This window comes from Hevea brasiliensis, chromosome 16 (genome assembly GCF_030052815.1).
Source record: "Hevea brasiliensis isolate MT/VB/25A 57/8 chromosome 16, ASM3005281v1, whole genome shotgun sequence".
In the NCBI taxonomy this organism is placed as follows: Eukaryota; Viridiplantae; Streptophyta; class Magnoliopsida; order Malpighiales; family Euphorbiaceae; genus Hevea; species Hevea brasiliensis.
The window spans coordinates 45,996,578-46,018,506 of NC_079508.1; the positions used below are offsets into that span (position 1 = coordinate 45,996,578).

General features: G+C 33.7%; 1 pseudogene; it reads left to right on the top strand.

The window, feature by feature from the left end:
- Positions 1–252: 252 nt before the first annotated feature.
- On the top strand, positions 253–21,675 carry LOC110657673 (calmodulin-interacting protein 111-like; annotated as a pseudogene).
- The last annotated feature ends 254 nt before the right edge of the window (positions 21,676–21,929 follow it).

The window sequence follows — 21,929 nt, forward strand, 5'->3', positions numbered from 1 at the left end:
ACATGAATAATAATAATAATAATAATAATAATAATAATAATAATAATAATAATAATAATAATTCATTCTCCACTATAAGGTCTACGCTAGAAATTTACACTCAAGGGTTGACTTACATTTGCTACCTTGTGGATCAACCGTCATGCATGCGGCAAAAATTTATGGGTCCTACCCATATATCTTTGGTAACGTGGAACTTTATGATTGGTCTTAGGGTAGGACCCATCTATACGCGCAGCTCAGCTCGTGGCATTGACGGCCTTCTTCTATGCTTTCCAGAATCTGATCCCCACTTCTTTACTCATCCATAAATACAATTGTCTGGTCCCTCACGGATCATCACTTGTTTAGCCTCCTTGGAATCTCAAAACAGAAACTGTCATCACCAAAGTTACAACATTTAAGGTTTGTTTCTTGGATCTCAATCATGTTTCTGTCTCTTCCATTCTTATACAACTGTGTTGTTAGATCTCTTGTCTTTGTTTCTTATCTATGTGTGTCCGTGTGAATCTATTTGGTTGCTGTTTTGGGCTTTCACAAGACATTAACTTTTTGAATTCCATTTTTTTTTTGTTGAATTGGTTATGGCTTGTTAATGGGTACTCTTTATTTTGATTAAAGATTTTTAGTGTGAAAGACATATCCTCGTTTTAGTTGGGGTTTTAGGGTTGAATAGTTTGTGGACAATGTTGAATTGGGATTTGGGTGAATGGGTCTATAAGATTGGCATTGTCTGATGCCTGCTACTATCCTTCTCTCCTGTTCTTCTGAACCATGGATATCTCAAATGTGGGCAGTTTTCATTTGAACACCTAGAAAATGTATGAGATGTAGGAGAAATCCTTTGGTTTCAAAGGAATGCAATTCAGACACTCGCGCACTTATGTGTGTGTGAATGGAAAGTATTGTGGTCTATTCTTCAATAATGATTGGAATGTTCTATTTTGTTTATGAAGGAAATTCTCTACCCCTCATTCCTCACCACAATTAGATTCTGTGTTGCATGTTCTTCAGTATGCATATTGCCCACGAGTTTATCTGAAGTTGTAAACATGTCTAACCTCAAGTTCAATGAATCATGCCTTGCATGGAAAATATTGCTCATATTTAAGCATAATATAATTTATCAGTAAATCAAAGAGGTAAGCTTTTAAACTCATAATTATAATGATAATTTAATCTATTCTTTTATTTGTGCCAAACTAACATATATCTTGTGTGAATTGATTGGTTTGCTTATACTTTCTTGAACAGCCTTTCATATACTTTAGGACCATAAACAGACATGTGTACACCCTTCTATCAAAACTATTTTAATTGCTCTGCTCTTTTTAGTTAGAACAGTAGAGCCATATGAAGATATCCTTCTTGTTGTGGAAATCTGTTTGCAAGATCAAGATGTACAAAATGTGTCACTTGGAAGTCCTGTTTGGTTCTAGTTGTAGGCCATCCACATTATAAACACAAAGAAGAAGATTATGTTCTGATGGATAATGGATTATGAGAATTTAATTGCATATTTATCAAGCAGGAAAAAGAAAATATTATATGGTGTCTTGCTAGCAATTAATTCCGAGTTCTGTCTTTCTGAATCTTGGATCTGTTCCAGCCAAAATAACCACACCAGAAAATGAGATTTGCTATTTTCTAAAGGCTCCAGGAGAGAGAATCATCATTGAAAGCACAATGACTAGTTTAATTTGTGGATGAACAGCTACAGCTTCAAATCCATGGTTAAAAATTTGGTGAATGCCATTCTAATGATTCCCTTATAGTGAAATCCAGGGTTGGGCTCCTGATAACACTAATTAACCATTTTCTGGTTCCAATATGAGGAACTCTAAAGGTGTATCCATTCCTATGGAGTGTTTGTATTAGAAGATCAGTCCTAGTATTATTCATTCCTGGCACAATTAATTTTTGTTATGTTGTGATCTTGAAGAGAGTGTGTATGATAAATGTGAAGCTCTTTAGTACCTCCGTAATCTTTGTAAGCGGGAACTTCTGCCTTTGCACTGCAGTTTCTTCCCTTTAACATGATATAATCCACTCTCAAATTTTGGGCAAATATACTTGAAATAGGAGAAAATAAAACGACAAAATCTCTTGGGTTGTAGCTCAAATGTTAAAGAATGGGGCAAGATTGGACTTAGGTTTAATTCTTGCCATTTTAAAGACAAAAAGACTGTGAAAGATAGAAAAAGAACAGACAGATGCTATTGATTCATAACTCTTTTGTGATAGATCTATAATTTTTGCATTTGATATACAGAGACTGAAATAAAAAAGAGGATTAAGCAACATGATGGCAAATAAGGTTATCCATTGCGCTAAGTACTATTTTTGGATGTAGTAATCTTTGCCAAGTTCATATGTATATACATATATATTGAAACATTCTGTAAAGAATGTGATCTTGAGTAAAGCATATTATTAAGTTACTTAACAGGCTCATTTGTCAGTGGAGTAGTAAATATTTTTATAGCTAGACATGATAGTTGTTCAATAAAATAGTTATTTTTTTAGAAACTTCAATTTGATGAGACTGTTCAGTAATCCTGATTCTGAAATGAAGCACGTGAGAAAGTTAAAAGATGAGTGATGGTCCATGTAGTTGAATGAAACCAGGATTTCATCGTGTAAAGTTGATGTGAATTTGTGGCAGGACAGGATTATGGTAGTTCTTTGATTGCAATTAGCAAAGAGATTGGATTTCTTGCCATCATGATAGATTTTACAGAATGGTGTGAGTTTATTGACACCAATGGACAATAGATTTGTAGTATAACTTGGGTAGATAGATGAACCATAATTCATTGTAATAGCATCATTTGAGGGTGAGGAACCACATCTACAGATATCAGTATCTGGTCTCTAACTCAGGAACCTGAGTAGTAGTTGGGACAACATTCCAGTTTTTCAGAGGCTACTGGGGTGGCGCGCATGCTATTTGTGCATATACACCCAAATATGTGAGGCCTTATTTGGTAGATGAATATGTAACTTTTTGCACTCAAATTACTACCTAATGTATATAGACAATAAAAAATGTTAAACATACCCATTCATATTAATGAGTCCACATTCATGCATTTGTTTCCCCTCTTATTGCTGTAAAACTTTCTGATCCCTTTTTCTTGCATTAGTAAAGAGTCTGTGGATGGGACCTGAAATAATATTGCGAGAAATTTGAGAGCTGGAGAAACAGCTTCAATTTGTTATTAGTGATCTTTAAAAATTATACACCTAGTGTGCTTAAATCTAAGAGAAAGCAATTACAGGAAAAAAATAGAGCAATAATGAAAGTGTTTTGTGTGCAAAATTTGGCTGTAGTGATCTGGCCTTTGTCATTTGTTGGACTATGTGAGGTGGCATAGGGAATGATGATTGTGGAGGGTTTGGCCAATATGGGCCACAATTGAATTACCCTATTAGGGAGAGGGCAAGTAAGTTACTAACTTCAAAAGCTGTTTATGATGCTCCTAAATTAGAAAGGTAAAAGACCTAACCAACAGGAGAGACAAAAAAAAAATCATTATTTCCAGGTGAAATTGAATTTTCTATTATTTGTTAATGGTAATTGATCAAAACTTGATGCAGAACTTAAAAAAAATAAAATAAAATAAAATAACATGGAATCTCTTTTTTTCTTTTTTTTTTTTTCTCTCTCTCTTTTTTTTTTAATATGTTGAGGGGGGGAGAGAAGAGTTCCAGACAAGAAGGGAACTGGTGTTATGATGAGGAGAGCACTTTTGATTCTTGAGAGATGTGATTTACATTTTTTACAAGGATATCGGCTATACTTATGCTTGTAGCACATTCACAAATTCTTCTTTTTAAAACATGGCACAATCTAGTTGTGGAATGCTGATATTTATTTTGTTTGTTCATGGCATGTACCTTTTTAAATGAAATTAATGAATTGAATTATAGGGTAAAAATTGAAGAAAAATTCAAGTAAAAATATGTAAGGGAAAATTTAAGAAATGAAAACTTAAACTTTCATTTCCATTACGACAAAATTAAAATGAAAGACTTATGGGCTTTTGATAGTTAAATTTAATTATTTAATTAAAAGGAAAAATTATCACCATCAGTAGATAGTCTATTGGTTGGAGATAATTGAAGCACACACACCAGCAGTCTATGTAGCACGGAAACGGAAACGCGGACACGGGGAAACGCGGAAATGGACACTGGGAAACGGTATTTTTAAAAATATAGGAAATGGAAACGTGGGGGGAAACGCGTAAATATAAAAAATATAGGGATATATATAATATAGGGATATATATATATATATATATATATATATCTATATGTGTGTATATATATATATATCTATATGTGTGTGTGTGTGCGCGCGCGCGCGTGAATTTGAAAGTCCTAGTTATAACAAATTTAAATATTAAAAAAAAGAAAAAATAATGAAATTAATTACTTGATTAATTAATTAGATTATTTATATATTTATAATTATAAATAATTGAAATAATAAATATATAGAATAATAAAATTAATATTAAAATACTGAAAATAAAGGTTTAAAGTTTTGATAAAGTGAAAATTGAATAAAAAAAATAATAATGATTAAAAAAAATTTTTCAAATAGGAAATAACGTGGGTATTAGGATTTGGGGAAGGAGAGAGCCATCGAAGAAGGAGCAGCGCCATCGGGGACCAGTCACCTCCAATCGCCGGCACGTTGCCCCACCAGGTACTCCTCCTCCTTCCCCTCTTCTTCTTCTTCTTCTTCTTCTTCTTCTTTTTTCTTTGCCTTCTCCTTTCTTCCTGGAGGTGTGACTTTTTTTTTTTTTTTTTTTAAGAAACGTGTGTCCGGCGAAGGAAACGCGTTTTCGATTTCAAGGAATTACGGAAACGGTCCGGAGACGTTTCCTCGCCGTGTCCTAACGTTTCCGGCAAGGAAACGTTTCCAGAACGGGGAAACGCTCCCGCCTCCCGTTTCCGTGCATCCTAGCCAACAGTAGCCAGGTTATATTTCTTTCTTGTATTTTTCCCTTTTCATTTGTTGAAGCAACAGTTAAACTAGATTAGGGCATTGATGCCTAAGTGTAATCACTTTGAATTAAATTAATAAGTCATTAGAATTGTTAGTCATTCTTTCATGCTATTGAAATATTAAAGAGATGACATGATTTGTGTCTAACTAATCAATCAATTAGTAGGGTATGAAATTTTAGTACAAGAAATTGGGGATTGGTGATTTTTTTAAAAATAAAACTTGTTACTCTGCTGATAATGCAATATCTATCAAGGACCTATATGTAAAGAGTTAGGCTAGATGGAGGAATTTATGCATTAAAAGAAATTTTGAGGTAGAACAAGATTTATTTTCTAAGCTTATATAATCTGTGACTTTATAAAAATGATTTAACAACCACTTGCGTTTGTTTACATATATATATATAATTTTTCCAATTCATTCAGCTTTGTATCTCTATAGGACCTTCAAAATTAAATACTTCAACAATTTAAATATCATCTATTTGCCACTATGCTCAACTAGGGGACTAGTGTAACACCCTGTTTCCTTAGAATAATATAATAACAATAATAATAATGTATTTTTAGAGATATTTTAATAGATGTTTCTGGAAAAAAAAAGGGGACAAAATGAGAAGAAAGGAAATGAGTACTATATGGAATTTCTATAGAACCTAATAGAAATAAAAGAAGAAAGGAAGGATTGATTTGGGGACCCTCACAAATGAAAAAAGAAAAAAATAAAAGAAGAGTCTAGAATCGAAAAAGGGGGAGAAAAAAAAACATAGAAGGGATGGGAGGAAGAGGAGATAGGGTGAGACGGGTAGGGGAGAGTAGCAACGAAGAAATCATCTTTGGGTAAATTTTTGGAGTGCAAGAATAGCCAGCACCTCAAATCCCTTCCCTTCTTTGAGGAAGATTTATAGTGTTATTTTCTTTCACCTGGAAACAGAAAACCCAACGAAAAGAGAGGAAGAGCCATGGCTATTCCTCACCAAATTGATAACTTTTTTTTTCTACGAAACTGTGGAAAATCTGACCCTCCTCCACCTCTTTGGAATGCCAAATGACCCCTGCAACTCTTAGTTTTTAGTAAGAAATCAAAGAAGAGAAAGATTGAAGGATTCGAGACTCGGAGCTTCTTGCCATTGATTTAGTAAATCAGCATCTACATTTAGATGTGCAAAGGCTGCAATAAAGGTCATCAGGACCTTAAACTTCTTTCTCCATCTCTAAATGGTTGATTTTGATATTGATGAGTGGAGGACACGCACAGCAATGCTGGGTAACTGCTCACAAGCCATTTATGAAATTCTGATTTATTTGAATTTATTTGTTTTAATCATATTAGATTCCAAATTGATGTTGGCCATGCTAGTTAATTCTTAGTCCTTGGATGACACTGTATTGGGTTTGGTTAATTACGGTTAATGAATATCCTAATATGTTATTGCCAATTGATTATTCTACTCTTAACACCAAAATATGTAATCTTACTTCAGGAAAAAGGTAATATATATATATATATATATATATATATATATATATATATATATATATTATTATCATCAAGATGACAAATTTTAAGATTTGCATGGGACCTTGAATTGTAAAAGCAAATGCCACTAAAGTGAGCACTTCTTTGTTTAACCTTGGGTAAACGACCATAGAGTATATTCTATACTAGACTAAATTCTATCTGTTGCAAAGTTTTTTACTTCTTCATTATCTATTGAAAGGGCTTTATTTCAAACTAATGCTATATTGTCTTGTAGAAAAATTACTGATGTTTATATTGAAGTAGCAAGAAACAAATTGAATGAATAAATAAGTGTAGAGAGCCACTATTTCATCAGATATTCTCTTCTTGTTTGTGCTATATTGTTAAGTATTATTGTAAAAGGATCCTAATAAGTGTCACATAAATTGAAATTTTAAGAATGGTCTGTTTTTAATTGAAAGAAACGAAATGAATGAGAACAAAACACATCATAATTGTCATTCTATAAATCATGACTAAAAGGTATTTTTCATTATGTATTGAGAGGTGTATAGTTCCATTACATTGGGCTGTATACATTATATTCACAGCAGAGATTATTATCATGACAGGTTTCTTTTAATGATATTCTCTTAGCATTCAGTTTCTGCTTCTGCCAAAGTAGCTCTTTATGCTTGATTGGGAGTTTTGGAGTCCATCCACTCTATATAATTGTTTTTTTTCTAGTGTGGGGGTTAAATATAAATACTTTTTTATAAACTTGCTGGTGCTGCCATTTATTGATTAAAGTTATTGGTTTATTACAATGTTACAAGTGGAATTGAAATTATAAATGATTGTGATATAGTTATATTTGATCATGTGGATGATTTAGTTTGGACTCTAAATAATTGTTGAATGGAAATGGAAATGGTTTAATGACTTTATTTCTATTCACATCCACATTTATGAAATTTGAAATTATGATTTCAAAGGAGAGGAAATATGATAGTGGAAGTTTGAATTGAATATTAACAAATTATGTAATTGTGGATATTTATGATATCTAGAGAGTCATGTTTTCTTAAATTATTTTGAAGGAAAGATAGGTTTGAATTGATATTGAAATACTGTCAATTATTATTATTATTATTATTATTTATGATTCTATTTTAATCATGTAAGAGCTACGTGGACCTGATCCTTCGTAGGAGGTACGTAGGCAGCCTTCGGGTGCGGTCCAAAGTAGGTAAAATTTTATTCTCTTTGCTTTCAATGTCCCTCTTTCTAGTTCTCTAAATATTTGAATCTAAAATAATATTTGTAAATATGATGTCTTAATATATACATTGGTTTATTAATATATTTAATTAGTAAAAAAAAAATTATGTTTATATGCGGTATTTATAGATAGTTGATTAGTTATTTATATTATAGAAAACTATAGTTTAGTTTCAGGTTTCTCATGTTTTAATTAGGAGAATGGGTGTGACAACTAGTGTCTTCTACTAGTGTCTTGTTTAGGAGCTTACCTAAATTATGTTTGCTAAAAATAGGAAAAATTTATGTATTTAAATATAAAAATAATATGAGCCTTATTTCTTCAAGGGCAAGTGAAATATAATTAAAATTTTATTCTTGAATATTGCTTTGTGATTTTCTTTTTGGCTGTATATACGAAATTCTAGTCAATTGAATTATATATGAAATTCTTGAGAGTGGAGTTGTTATAGTTGGTTTGTATGTAATCATTCTGGATTTGGAGTCAAATATCTATTTTATTATTATTAAATCAACTTTGGCTGTGAGGTTGGAATTGAGGTTGATTAATAACACACTACCATATTCATAATTTGGAAATTATGAAGTGGTAGGTCGAATCATATGCTAATATTTAAGGTATTCTTTGTGATTCTAAAGGGGAAAATAAAATAAAATGAGTTAAAAGGATGGATTTTATTTATGTATTATTATTATTATTATGACGATGGTGATGATGATGATGTGTGTGAAACTTTGGATGGTCGCTTATCTCAATTGCAAATTGTTTCTTGAAATTTGTGTTTGAACAAGGGAAATGTCCATTTTACAAAATGGAAGATGTTGTTGAATTTTTGACAAGAATTGGAAATGGTTAAAACTTTTGTATTAGAATTGATAATTAGAAAGTATAAAGTAGAAATGTCAATTATAAGCGATTTAAGAGCTACGTGGATCTGATCTCTATAGGAGGTACGTAGGCAGCTTTCAGGTGCATTCCAAATGAAATAACTTTACTTTCTTCCTTTCCGAAATTTTCTGTTCTATTGTTCTTTCCATTTTCTCATTGAGTCAAAATTTGGGACTCTATTCGCTTTTGCACTTTAGCTTCTAGTTATTTTTGTTATTAAGAGAGAGTCTTTATTGTCTTTTATATGCTTAGTGTTTGATTTAATTTATTTTATTTAAATTAATTTTTCAAATAAAATTTATATTATTCAATAAAATGTGTACACATGTGTGTGTCTCAATTTCTCTTATTCTCCTTAAGCAGCTATGTATATCTATGCAACTTTGAGTCCTGAAATAGGTTGGTTATTTTGATGTTGTATGTTAGTTGAGAAATTGTATGCTGTAGGGGCACGTCCTTATGTTCAATTAATTTATTTATAGGAGAATATTGTAATTTTAGTTTTAGGTTACATCTATCGTGTTTAGTGGATTTTTTTTGGGTGTGACATGACCTCCACACTAACCAATGAACAACCCTACCTGTTTCCCATTGGTGCACTTTCAATTTGCAATCGCCTCTTTTTTTTTTGTTCCAAATCTCATGTTGTAGGTGTTTCTCCATCTCTGCTGGTTGTTTTTCTAGTTTTAAAACCTACTACGCTGAAGCACTGCCCTGGATAAGCTCCAACTGCAAAGCCCCTAAGCCCTGGTGGTCTGGTTCAAGCCTTCTTCTTTGTTTCATCCCTCAACGGTTTACGTTTCTTTTTCAGGTAACACATTTGGTTGCTGGGAATCATCAACTGCCACTTAAATTTCTTTCTTCATCTATGCCTTAATCTGCATTTCAAAATTTTCCTTTAACAGTTATTTGTGCTCTAGGGTTTGAGCTAGAAATGCCTTCAAAGGCAAAGAAGCATTCAAAGACAGTTTCGAGGCTTTCAAATTTTGGCCAATCTTTGTCCCCTGGAGCACCATCGTTGATTTCTTCTACTGATTTAGAAATTCATGAGCAGGATCTCATCCTCTCTCTAGAACAAGCATCAACTAGATTTCCTTTTATGATTGGGAAATTTGCTTTCATTGGTCGAGTCACTGATGTTGTTTCTGAGTCAAGAGGATGTAAAATTTGGCTTTCAGAGTCTTCGATGGTTGCTTCTTCCCTTTCCCCTGGTTCCATTGTATCGGTAATTTGCCCTGTGTTTATTTCTATTATATTAATGATTATTTATTATACTTTTTTCGCATAATCTTTATGTTATTAGTTGGTGTGCTGTATGCAAATGCGGGTGCCTGAGTAGAGGTTCAATAACAGTAGAAATTGATTAACCTACATCAATATCATGATCATTAGCTCCTAATCTCTCTATCTCTCCTCTCCCTCTTCCCCCTCCCCCCCCCAACTCTCTCTCTCTCTCTCTCTCTCTCTCACTCACATATTGTTAAGAGTACCCATTTCACACCAATGTTTTCTGATGCAGTGGAGCAAATTGTCTGTGTATTTACATTCTTTGTATGCTTCTTTCCCCCCTAATGATTTCTTTTTTGGTCTTTAAACTTGAAGCTTTGATTTCCACTGAAAATTATTTTTTTCATATTGATGATAATAGTTTTCTTTCTTTAAAGTTGGTTAACTTTTACGTTTTGTCTATTATTTGTCTGGGTTATCCTTGTAGCTTTTAATGTAATAAGCGGTGGAGAGTTTGCATCTTTTATTTGTTTTTCTATTTTTAATTAATTACTTTTGTTGCTGAATAGAATATGTTAATCTTGTTGCAGGTTTCTCTTGCTACTTCAGAGAGAAGCATTTCTAATACTTTCCTCTCAGCTCAATATCAGATGAATGTACTAGGCAGTTCGAGTTTGAATCTGTGGATCAAACAGCTAATGAGTTAGGAAACTACTTTGATTTGGCTATGGTTTTTCCTTCTAATAAGGTTTGGCAATCTCTCCTTTTCTTTTTTATTCTCGCATACCAATAAATGGGGAGAAAGAAGTAATGTTATATTTGTTTATTTAGTTATGCAGTGAATTCGAAAAGGTTTAGCATTGGTCCAAAGCAAAATCAATAATTAATATTTCAATAGGATGAACAATTTAAATTTCTTTAAGGATGTATTTTCCTTTTCAACATTCCATTTTTAAGGGTTTTTTCCCTATGCTAAATCTTGTAAAATCATTGTATTTGAGTTTTATAGTATTTTCCTTTTTCTCTTGTGTGTGTGTGTGTGTGAAAAGTGAAAAGTAAGGACAATAACATAGTATTATCATGCACTAAGGGATGAATTTGCATACAAGAGGGAAATTAAAAGATACCAAGCATTTGTGTAAGTCTAAGTTTCTATGTGTTTTAGAAACATTTGGGTAAGTCTTATAAAATATTTCTACATTTTCTAGTTTTTGGCAAGCTTACGAAAATTGGTGAAAGTGAAATATGCTTTTAGTCAAAAGGAAAACTATGTCATGGTCAAAGCAAATGGCTTCCTAGTTCTCAAACAGGAGGTGATTTTTGACACTTAATATGAACTTATAAAAATAGAAGAAATTTGTAAGAGAACCACATGGCCATATACTCACTACTTTATAAATCATTGCTAACCTTCACTGTTCATCACTGGTTTGACCACCACAACATATGCTTTGTTTTCTGTTTAATATTCTTTCCTATTTAAACTATGAATGGTAAAGGCTTAATGGTCAAAATGATCTAAAGTTTTTCGAGTGTTTTCAATTATATCTAATCCTTTTAATTTTAGCAATTTTATCCCAATTTCAAAAGTTAATTTGAAATTTATCCAATAGTTAAAATTGAAGTTAGGGATGCTTATGTGGTAGCTGACTAGGATGAAAATTTTTAATTGTGGAACTCACATATATGGATTCGTTATTATCTAAAAAATAATATTTTAATTGCAATGATATGGACCCCACAATTTAGAGCAAAAATAGACATGACAAGCCTTTCTATTATTTGTCATTCACAAATTCTAAAATGCATTGGTAGAATTATGCCCAGTACTTCTTTTTCCATACAAGAATAGGTAGCATGATGCCTCCAAGCCAACAAGTCATTTTCAATTAACTATGAAATTCCCTTGATAATTCAAGCTAACTCCCAAATGGCAAGTCCAATTACAACTTAGTAAAATTCCTATGATAATAATGTGAATCCTTTTCTTCCATTCCACTTTTTATGACAGACTTAGCTTATGTAAAGGCAATAGTTGTATACCATAATGTGCTATCTTTTATTGTTGTTGTCAAGATCCAAGATCCGTTTGTAAGAAACTTCCCAAGCAAAGAATACAGTATTGGACCATGGGAAATTTGGGCCTTGTTTAGTTGGGGAAAACATTTTCTTTTTTTTTATTTTTTTCCATTTTTCTTCTCTATTTGCCTTTTAATTATTCCTTCTCAACTCAACTCAACTCAACTCAACTAAGCCTTTATCCCAAAAATTTGGGGTCGGCTATATGGATTCGCTTTCTCCACTCTGAACGATTTTGGGTTAAATCCTCAGAAATGTGTAATGCTTCTAGGTCATGTTGTACTACTCTCCTCCAAGTTAATTTAGGTCTACCTCTTTTTTTCTTTCTATCCTCTAACCTAATATGCTCTACTTGTCTAACTGGAGACTCCGTATGTCTACGCTTCACATGACCAAACCACCTCAATCTCCCTTCTCTCAATTTATCTTCAATTGGCACCACTCCTACCTTTTCTCTAATACTCTCATTACGGACTTTATCTAGTCTAGTATGGCCACTCATCTACCTTAACATTCTCATCTCTGCAACTCTTATCTTAGATGCATACGACTCTTTCAATGCTCAACACTCACTACCATATAACATAGTCGGTTGTATGGCTGTACGGTAAAATTTTCCTTTTAATTTATTGGGAATCTTATGATCACATAAAACTCCCGTGGCACGTCTCCACTTCAACCATTCGGCTTTAATCCTATGACTAACATCCTCCTCACATCCCCCATCTACTTGAAGGACTGAGCCTAGATATTTAAAGTGATTACTTTGGGGCAGTATCCTATGACTAATTATTCCTTCTCCCTAGTGAAAATTCAATGAACTAGAAAACATGTTCTTTTGTCCAGTTTTCCAATTCGTCATTTTTCTTTAATAAGATTTTTTTTATTAGAAATTTGTTTTATTAAATAATCATATTTATTGAAAATAATTATTATTTAATTGTGATTATTTGAAAAGCACTATCATATTATCAATGAAAAAAATTAAAAAACAATATTTTTTCCTTTCAATTGATAAAAAAATTTATTTGGATGTGTTTATACCAGGATAAATTAAAAAATAATTTAAAAATGAAAATGAACATTGCCAGAAAGGTAATAAGGTTTGAGCCTTAGGTTAGTTGTTGTAAAAGGTCTCCAAAAGAAGGGAATGTGACTAAACTAGCTGGCAGCATATGCATGGAGTTTTCCTTTGATATTATAATTTTTAACAGCCCTCCTGAGAATGTTGAGCTGCTCATCTTTTGAGGACCATGCCATATGCATGAGGGCTCACCAGGTGAGTCTACACACAAAGCATCATGCCAAAATGCACGTGTGTATGAAACTGAGTTTTGAAAATGGTTTAACCATATTTGCCAGCTTTTAATGATTGTGCAATTGGTACAGTTAGTTTTTGGCTAGTTGCTATGTCACAATTTTACAAACATTGTCTTGCATAAAATTTTAACAGGTTTTTGTATAATTAATTCATTTCATGGCATCAGTATCTGGCAATCTAGAAGTTCACCTTTTCTTTTCTTTTTCTCCAGGCTTTGAGGGATGAAGTGCGGTTGTCTTCAAACCTTTATTACACAATGGGATGTCCTGATTCCGGAAGGTTTGTATTTATTTACCCTATACAAAGACAATTTCTAACTGGTCTGGCAAATGGAGATAATGATGTACATGATAGAAAAGTTGATAGTCTCAAAGTTCATAACTGCCATGAATTGCACTTGGAGCTGGTTCCTATTAAGAAGAGGGCAAAATTGAGCAATGATATGATCTCCATGATGAAATCTGCAGAAAAAACACATGAGCAATCTGAAAATGGGAAGATTTCATCCCCTAGGACACCTTTGTATCAGCCAATGCTAATCTCCACTAGTCCTAGTCAATCAGTTTCATCAAGATATGAAGAAGCAACATCTAATTTATCCAATCTAAACACTACTTCTGTCGATTCGTTTGATATCAAAGAGTTCTTAAAGGATGAACGTGGCAAACAACTTCTGCATGCTTGTACTACTTCATGGTTATATTCTCGTATTTTAATATGTGGAAATCTTGTGGCTATCCCCATACTTTCGGAGTTTGCATTTTCCGTATCACAAGTTTGAATAAAATGCTGGGAGAATGTACATATCGAGATTTGATGAAAGAAAGTAGTCATAGCATATATCCTCAATCTCATGAATTAGTAGACAACATGAAAGATGCTTTTTCCATAAAATATGAAACAAAAGTATATTTACATCTACCAATGAGTTCGGCAACCAAAACCCCCGAGAAGAGTGGCTTTCCATTTGAGAGAATTGAGCGTGAGGGTTTGAAAAACATTTCAGGACATGATATATCGAAATTAGGTGGTCTACATAGAGAATATGCAGTTTTGAAGGATATAATTATGTCATCCATGAAGAACTCTTTGTCAAGGTATGTTGTTTAAAATTTTTTTTTCGAAATTTTATTTGAATTTGCTTTATTAACTGCTTTCTTTGATAGTGACGCTATATTTAAGGAACTTTCCTTTCTATCAATTTTTGTAATTGAATTGTCTAAGACTGACATGGTAAAACACCTAGAAAGGATGGAGAGAGTCTGTACATTAATGTCAGGACTATGCCGCTTATGATAAAACTTACAAATTACTAAGATATTTTAGGGATGATGGTATCTGACCATCTGTCAAGCATGCTAGGATGATTGTATCTGATTATCTGTCAAGCATGCTTGTAGTCAAGTACCACTTTAAATCCTCTAAACACATAATGACTGGCTGTCCTTTGTAGCCAAGAAACATGCTTCAAAGTTAAAGCTGATGAAGCCCATAAACCCTGTTGAATCTGGGACAATGGGATAAATCATCTAGAACTTCATCCGTTAAGAAGTGTATTAAACAACTGTGGTAAACTTTTGGGCCTCTTATTTAAGCATAAACTATTTGAATTTTGAACTTAAAGATCATTCTCTCTCTTTGTCCAGTATTCAGCCCATTATTGCTTTGATCCTTTTCTTAAAGATTGCTTTTCTGGTGTCCTTTTCTATTATTATTATTTTCATCATCATTATTATTATTTATTTATTTTTAATTCTGTGGTATGGACAATATTCCATGATCTGTTTTCTATATGATTTTCCCCTTAAATTTTGCCTTTTCTGTAGTATCATAAGCAACATATCATATGACATAAGTTGTGTTCATTAGTTAGTATTCCATAATTTGTTAATCATTCTGCAGGTATAGATTCTTTTTGATTCTTATAGCATTTAATTGAAATTCTGAACTCTAGGCCTTGGTTAAAAATCCTAAGAATAATCACTATCTTCTTTAAGAAGGCATGGTAACTTAACACATTGCTTGGTATGGGAGAGATAGTTATGCATGTTTTATGTTTTTATATCTGCTTTTGTAACTGTGCTATGAACCATTCTTTATTTCCAATTCAGTTTTGTCTTTTTCTGCACAATGATTTTTTAGTATTGATTATTGACATAACTATTTAGTCTTGGTTTACGGCCAACAAAAGGAGTGCTTCTTCATGGCCCACCTGGCACAGGAAAGACCTCTTTGGCTCGATTATGTGCTTTTGATGCTGGTGTCAACCTTTTCTCTGTGAATGGACCTGAGATAATAAGTCAATATCATGGAGAAAGTGAGCAAGCAATTAATGAAGTTTTTGATTCTGCCAGTCGGGATGCACCTGCTGTGGTTAGATTTTCTTCTCTCTTGGTTCTTAATTTTTCACCTTTTTTTCCCCTTAATTTATTGGGACCCTTTCCTTCTTCAAACAAAGTGAAAAATGTTAATTATTTTGGTATTGAATTGCAACATGTAGCAGTTTTTCACCAATTCTAGTCTAAAGCTATATTGTGCAATTTAACGTACTGGAAGTGAAAACTTGAAGTCAATTTGATAGTGCATTGACAATTACCTCTGTACATGCTCTTCCTAATCAACCTTTCACACATTTGACAATTTGATAGTGAACTGAAATAATGTGTATTTATATTATATATATGTAGCTTTTATTGTTTTATGCTGTCAAAATTGCAGTGAAAAACTATTTTTATGTGTTTAGATTGAACCACATTATTCAAATCTATAACATTATAAGTCTGTTGTCAGTGCAGATTACATGTTTAATCTTAAAGGTTATACCTTTCCAAAAATCATAGTTTACAATGTTATGCATAGATGATTAACCTTCTGTTGTCCTTTTACAGGTTTTTATTGATGATTTGGATGCTATTGCTTCTTCACGGAAAGATGGAGGTGAAGAACTTTCCCTACGAATGGTAGCTACATTGTTAAATTTGATGGATGGGATTAGTAGGACTGATGGACTACTTGTAATTGCTGCTACAAACAGGCCTGATAGCGTTGAGCCTGCACTGAGACGGCCTGGAAGACTCGACAGAGAAATTGAGATAGGCAACACAACTGCTCCCCCTCCTCCTCCCCCCTTATTTTATGAATTAAAATTTTTATACTCTCTGTAGCAATGCTGCCCTTCAATTTTTTATATTTCATTTAGATCTTGTATGATCAATTATTCTGCAAGGCCTTAGGTCCAAAGTATGTGTTATAAATAGTAGGTAGCAATGTTCATATCAAACTCTTGACTTGTCAGATTACAGAAGCCCAATCATTACCAATTTCTTCATTTAATCATATGCATAATAGAAATTCTTCTTAAATATGTTTAGGATCAAACTTGAACTTGCCAACCATGGTGCGTCAAAATCAATGATCTAGTGGTCTCATATGGCTTTTTGCATTAATGTTATATTTAAAGAAGAAACTATGTATCAAATATAGATAGCAATCAAAATATGTCTTGGCTAATGTTTAGGCTTTCAATTGCAATTGCAATGATATAGGTTTTCCTACTAGATGAATTGGGGCTTGGTGGATCTTGCATAACCTTCTTTGCATTGTTTTCCATTAGATCTATTGATGCGAGCTTGAGTTCGTGAATTGGATATGGGGCATTCTATGGATGGTATTAAAGTTCATCTTGTGCAAAAGAGCTCTTGGAGCTTGTTGGATTCAAATACTTATCACCTTTTGCATTCAAAGTGACAAAATATATAGACCATATCCATGATAAAGAAGCCAATAATCTAGGCTTAAAATAGAGGAGATGAAACCAGTAGCCTGAAGACTAGGACTAAGATTAACCAAAAAAGAAAAGTGACCCAACTAACATGGCCATGCGCCAAGCACTCTGTGTCCTACTTCATGCAGCTTGTATCCCCACTTAAAACTATTTCATAGTATGCCCCATAACCATTTCACTTACATTCCCACTTAAACTACTTCATAGTATGTCCCATAACCATTTCATGCTTCATGCAGAGCCATTGCACTTGTCAAGTAGAACCATGTACATGGGCCATGCCCACCTATACAGAACCACTTGTAACATTCACCTCTCCCTCCAAAGTAGAACCACTTGTCCTCAAGGAGAAATGTTTGAATCGAGTTGTGGAAGTTTGTTGGAATGTTAGGGTCCCAATGTCCTACATATTGAGAGCTAGATGTGGGTAGATAAAGCTTTGGGCTCCCTCCCCCGAACAGCTAGCTTTCTGATCCAAGTTCTCTTGAGGCATTTATCAGATCCATGTCAACAAGATAGGGCAGAACGAAGCATTTTATTTTACAACTTTGTGGTATGTGGGGGAATGTTAGGTAATCTAAAAATTTAATAAATTCGGTCAAGTCTTTTGCTTTCAAGTTCCTGTAAAGGAATACATGAAATTAGCATAACATCTCCCTATGATGATCTATAACTTAATCTCGTATTCCAATACTTTGTCTATAGAATTGCCTAATAGGCATGCTAAAATGTTTGAATTAAAGGGATCAACCAAAACTGATGCAGCTCTTGTGGGTGTGTTTGACAAAAAAAGGGGGGCTAAAACAGAAGGAGAGGGAGGGAAACAGCAAGAAGAGGAATAATAACAAAGACAATAGATAAATAATGATTTTGATGGTATAAATGTGCTTGTTGGTTATTTCATGTAACTGTATCAAGATAGAGACTGCTATATGTATTTTTTGTTGTCCATTCAATTGTTCCACGTCCTTTCTTACTGAACATAACTTTCACCACTCACCAATGCCATTTATGTTTAATTCAATTTTAATTTTTTGTGTACAGGTGTTCCATCTCCTAAGCAACGACTGGATATACTGAACACCCTTCTCACTCAAATGGAGCATTCTCTTTCAGAAATGCAGGTTCAAAACCTTGCTATGGCTACGCATGGCTTTGTGGGTGCTGATTTAGCTTCCCTCTGCAATGAGGCAGCCTTAGTTTGTCTTCGACGATATGCAAAGTCCAAAAAGTTGTATGATATTTTGCATTCCAATAAGTCATCTGTTGCATATGAATCTCATTGTGACAGTGTGATAAAAGAATCTGATTGCGTGGGTGAGATGCAAGACGTTTGTACAGATTCTATTGGAACAGTTTCTGAAATTTCAGATAGCAATGATAATGGGGTTAGTACTAGTTATAAGGAGACATTTTTGGTGGAAGAAAAAAATTTAGAAGCCACTTTAGAAGATTTTGAGAAGGCCAGGATGAAAGTGAGGCCTAGTGCCATGCGGGAGGTATGACTAATATTCCCAAATTGTTTAAATAAACTATATTATGGAACTCTTGATCCATCTTCATGTGCAGTCCTAATATCTTGTTATTTAATATGGGAAAACTTGAATGATTGATAGGCTTTGCACCAGATATTTCCCTAAATGTTATGCACGAACTTAAGTACTTAGGTTATAGCCCTTGACTGCACTCACACTATTTGGCTTTTTGGGTATTACATGTTGGTCTTGTAGCATTTCAGGTGTTGCACATTGCACTAGATATGTTCCATAAATATGAAGCAGTTGGAAAGATAAATGGATTCTGGTATAGATAGTTCAAGTATTACAGACCTGTAATTAAGCAGCTGCATTTTTATTGATTATGACTGTGTTTTATGAGCTGTCAATTATCAAAAGCGCCTGAGATATTAGTGCTACTTTTTTAAAAGTAGAGTATGGCCTGTAAGCTTCATTAGCAGAATCCTGGGACAAACTTAATATTTGCAATACCCAACTTGTTTGCAAAAGCTTTAGAAATTTGTTATGGAATCTCTCTCTCTCTCTCTCTCTCTCTCTCTCTTTCTTAATTTCTCCACAGCCTTCAACCTCTTGCTCATAATTGGTACTGAAGCCATTTTAATTGTCATCAAAAGATCTTCCATTAACAGAAACATGGAAATAATATGGTGGGGTTGCTAATCTATCCAATTCATCATTTTTTCAAATCTATTTATCTACTTCTAGGTGATACTTGAGATTCCAAAAGTTAATTGGGAAGATGTAGGAGGCCAGAGGGAGGTAAAAGCTCAACTAATGGAAGCAGTGGAATGGCCTCAAAGACATCAAGATGCATTCTTGCGCATTGGTACTCGTCCCCCAACTGGGGTTTTAATGTTTGGTCCTCCTGGTTGTAGCAAAACTCTCATGGCACGTGCAGTAGCTTGTGAAGCTAGACTAAATTTCTTTGCAGTGAAGGGTCCAGAACTTTTTAGCAAATGGGTTGGTGAATCAGAGAAGGCTGTAAAGTCCCTCTTTACAAAGGCCAGGGCTAATGCCCCATCAATCATATTTTTTGATGAAATTGATGGTCTTGCTGTTATTCGTGGGAAGGAAATGGGAGTTTCAGTTTCTGATAGGGTTATGACTCAACTTCTTGTTGAAATGGATGGTTAGTGATGTGTTGAATTACCTGTAAGATTTTTTTGTCTTAGAGATTTTGTTCATGATTTTTTTGGAAAACAAAATTTTTCTGTGGTGGTCACCAAAACTTGAAATTGCCTGCGTTTTATCCGCCTCTAGTTTGTTTTGGGATGCATCATGCTGTCACCCATTTTATTTTTTTGCATGAGTATATGTTTTGTTGTATTTAGGTCTGCATCAAAGAGTTAATGTTACTGTTATTGCTGCTACAAATCGTCCTGACAAGATTGATCCAGCCCTTTTGAGACCAGGTGCTCTCTCTCTCTCTTCTCTCTCTCTCATAGCACATGCTAGAGACATGCATGTTCACACACAGTTTTGTACTACCATTGTTTTTGCTGCAATGTGGTTTCTTCCTAAATGATAGAAGATCTAAGCAGGGCGCTTTGATCGGCTGCTTTATGTGGGACCTCCTAATGAGACTGATAGGGAAGACATATTTCGCATTCATTTGCATAAGATTCCATGTAGTTCAGACATCAGCATAAAAGAGCTAGCTCATCTTACTGAGGGCCGTACTGGAGCTGATATTTCATTTATCTGCCGTGAAGCAGCTATTGCAGCCATTGAGGTTTTCTGATTTATTTCCATGTTATCTTGAACTCTTCATTTTCTTGTTCATTTATTTGATTTCATTTCATGTTCTCTATATTACTAGGAGTGCGTTGATGCTTCTGAAGTAACAATGCAACATTTAAAGACTGCAATTACACAAGTCCAGCCATCACAGGTTCAGTCTTATGAAGACCTATCAGCTAAATTTCAAAGGCTTGTTCACTCTAATCATGGACATGATGAATTACAAATGCAAGATAGGTCAGGTGGATCAATCTGGTTTCCCATCCGGTACACACTTTTTTCCTCTGAAATGCAATTTTCTTCTATTGTCTCAACTTAGTATTTCTTTCGTTTTCTAAATTGGAGGTGGAGCACATGATCTGACTTAGATGCAATTCATAAAACCACCATGCTTTTCATCCGTCACCCCCCCCTCCCCTCCCCACAACAACACACACACACACACACACACAAAAGGCATAGATCATAGGCCAAAGTGATCCATTACCATTACTGAAGTATGTAATTTCCTTCTGGCCTAATATCCTGGACTTTGTATTTTTTTTTTTTAAATCTATCATATTCTTTAATTTTATCAATTTTAGGCTAAACTACAATTGGTAGCAATTTTGTCCAATTTAGCAAGGGGAAACGAAAAATAAATTATATGTTTTACTTATTTGCAATGCTAGTCCACATAAATTTGTTTGCTTTATTTTTTAAAAAATAATTATAGTAAAATTTTTTGAAATCAATTGTTTGAATCTGTATGCCTGTTCTGTGTTGCAGTTTTATTTTTTTTATATAATTTTTTTTTCTGGTGTTTCAATTTTGTGGCAGGACCCTTATAAAATCTGCCATGCAGTTCTTATATCATTTACTGGTTCCAGGCTTAAAATAGCTAACATGTCCCTCTGCAAGTGGCAGTAGATAATTAGACATGTCCTTAATCCCAGTGGAGTTGAAACCTTACCAATTGCCAGCCATGAACATGTTCTTCTTGGGGTGAAGTCCAGAATTCACATGGCCCTATCATGGTGGTAAATATCATCACTACTTGAACATAGCAGACTTATGAGCAAAATATGGCTAGAACATATTTATGAGATGGGATGGTGCAAATTTTGTATGGCTTTTTGGGTTTGTCTCGTCAATTGAGTGTAAGCAACTTCCCTTAAATATACGAAAAGATTGATTGATGCTCAAAGTTCAGAGCCCAGTTTGCCATAGCCTTTCAAGACAGTTGCTGATCCCACTTGAGTTCTGGTTTCAGATTGAATAGAACAGTTGGGGTAGTATGGGCCTTTGATGATATCTGATGTGCAACTTTTAGTTTTCGCTATGATGATTTCAATTGAAATTTCAATTTTGCCATGTTTATGATACTTTGTGCTAGAAATACTGTCACTCATATTCTTAACAACTTAAGAATATAATTTATAACAAAATATCAATGGACCTTTTCAATTACACATAAATAGTTTATGTAAACAGAAAAGTAAAAATGCCTTTTATTAATAAAATTATATATAAGAAACATACAAAATGATATGCTCTAGGACATACTACTAACAATCTCCCACTAGCACTAGAGCCATTCAGTACAGTATCTCAGACCCATCTTCTCA